Source organism: Aplysia californica, unplaced genomic scaffold, assembly GCF_000002075.1.
Source record: "Aplysia californica isolate F4 #8 unplaced genomic scaffold, AplCal3.0 scaffold00414, whole genome shotgun sequence".
Classification (NCBI taxonomy): Eukaryota; Metazoa; Mollusca; class Gastropoda; order Aplysiida; family Aplysiidae; genus Aplysia; species Aplysia californica.
The window spans coordinates 499,651-502,272 of record NW_004797684.1 but is presented as its reverse complement, the minus strand read 5'-3'; positions in this window follow the sequence as shown (position 1 = coordinate 502,272).

Below are 2,622 nucleotides of genomic sequence, written 5' to 3'. Positions count from 1 at the left end.
ATAGATAGATAGATAGATAGATAGATAGATAGATAGATAGATAGATAGATAGATATATTATATTCTCTACACTATTGGAAACCAGCAGGCTACCTTTCTTACAGACTCAACGAGTAGCCTACCCTGGATAAGATCCTAACCGGCGGCCTGAGTGCAGATTGGTTTAAGACAATCCAAGACAGCAAAATCAGACGCTTGCCGTGGATCTTCTGCCCAGGACATGCAGGGGTCAAGGGAAATGAAAGAGCAGATAAGCTAGCAGGCTCCGCAAACATAGAGGGAGTGCTTACCCTTGATTCTCCAACTGTAATAGCCCTCCCTTGTCCGAGATCCCCCAGCCAGCAGCCATGAAGAGAAATCATTCATGTCACGTAGGAGATTGTGACTGAGAAAGGAGTTCAGCCTAGCATTTTGCTACAACTACCAGCTGATGATGGAGACAATCACCCTGCCCACACTGAAATGGACCCTTATGAAGAGGGGCGAGGAAGCATGGAGCACCCCGTCTTCCGAAGACCCTAGTTCTACATTCAAGTATTCAAGTATATTTTCTACAAAAGTTAACATTCGCGAAAGAAAAGCAAAAAATCCCCCCCCCCCACCCCCCAAAGGATGGGTTTTAACGCCCTTATCAACTACTTACATATTAACATAAGGGTATTTAAAATTTTAAGAAGCGAGACCTCCAAATTTAACGTCCGTCTCCGATACGACCGAGCCAAATGGGTTGAGAGGCTTGAAAAACTCCATAAAATGACCCGAGTTTAAGAACGCCTAGTCCGAGATATGTCAACGTGTCACTTTTTCCCCCTCGTAACCCGATTTTTATCTCTGTCTGACTCTGTCCTACCTCTCCCTACCTCACCCCACCTCACCTCCTTAAAAACAACAAACAAACAGATACAAAAAGCAGCATTAAAACAAAACAAAACAAAAGAATCCCCAGGCACATTAATGAACAAATACAATAAAACACAATTTAAAAAACGCCAACCCCTCACCACTAATTGACCGTTATTATGCCGCTGGCCTCCTCTTTAACATTAACAAACAAACAAGGAGGTGCAAAACTCTCAAACAATTTCAGCTCCTAATCTCTGGAACCACACAAACTCTCGGAAAGGGGGGCCTCGCTTTTACATCACTTCATCGCATGCAGTGCACAGAACCAAGACAAACTTTCGCTTTCGAATAAATCTGTCGGCGAGAGCGATAGCGGTCTGGCTAATTGGGCCAGTCCTGCCCCTCTGCCTCTTGGCTCTCGCTTTGTAATCCCCTGTCGCAATCTCGGGCCCCATTGGGTGCAGCCATCAAGGACGATCATCAGTCTAGCTGTGAAGATCCAGCCAAGAAAGAAAGAGTTGCAGTTTCATCACGGCACTTAAGGTGGTAGAGGTGAAAAAAGGGGGAGGGGAAGGGAGGGGGGACGCAAGAATTTAACAGCAATTAGCCAGCGGTTTTCACGACATGGCGATCGATGGGCCAAGGCCCGATAAACCTTCGAGTCGTGAAATTCTGGGGTATAATTACGTACCCTGTCAACATCATAAGGGATTAAGGGAGGTAACTAAATATATTGGCTAACATAAACCCGCTAATGAACAGGTTAAAAAATTACCCCTTGCTGTCTAGATAGGATAACGCTTCCAGACAGCGGCTGCTGGCAACGAGTTTTTAATCGCAATGAAAAACTTGAAAGAGCAGATTCCGTCTGGAGGGTAGAGGCCGCGCGGTGCGCAGACGCAGTCAAGCGGGTGTAAAATCTGGACACAAAGGGGCAGCCAACACCGGCCAATGACCTCCAATGGTGGCCTTGAGCAATGTCAGAACCAGACGTTTTCTAATCATCGTTGGGGGTTTTTTAGCACACAATTTCAGCTGCGTTTGACAGAAATTTAATAATCATATATTATGTTCCGTTCGTCCAAACAGACAGACAGGGGAATCGAACTTACGTCTTCTGTTTGTGGTGGAGAAGAGCCTAATAGTAATACATGTACATGTACTGTTGCACCACAGAGACCGGCGCGCGCTCTCTCTCTCTCTCTCTCTCTCTCTCTCTCTCTCTCTCTCTCTCTCTCTCTCTCTCTCTCTCTCTCTCTCTCCGCTTCTTTCGTATAGTCTCGGAGACACAAGTCTCCAGTTTTTTGTTGGTTATCTCAGATAGTACATGTATCATGCTGGGCTGTGTTACGGATGATCATAGTCAATTCCCCAAAGGGACGTTCTTGAATCTGAGTTCTTTGAGGGGGGGGGGGGGGGTGCAAGACTCTTCACTTACTCGGTCCTGTCTATAACTAAAAAGGAGGTGATCGTCAACTTCGGACGCTTGACTCTTAGACAATCTTTCATTTTTTTAGTTTTGACAGGGGAGTTAAAACCCAATGCACATTTACCCCTTACCTCTGGATGATCAAACATCTGTCGTCCTTATCTCCCCTTCTTCTTTTTTATGTTTGTTACTCTCTTGAAACACCTCTAATCTCCTGGCGCTCATATGACCGTATGCAGTTACGAGTGCCGTAAAGCTCTTACTAAAACTAAAACATTAAAGGTTTTATTGAGTGTCTATTGACTCCACGTTTCCTACGGGCTATTCAGAAAATAGTCTCTGCACGTTTC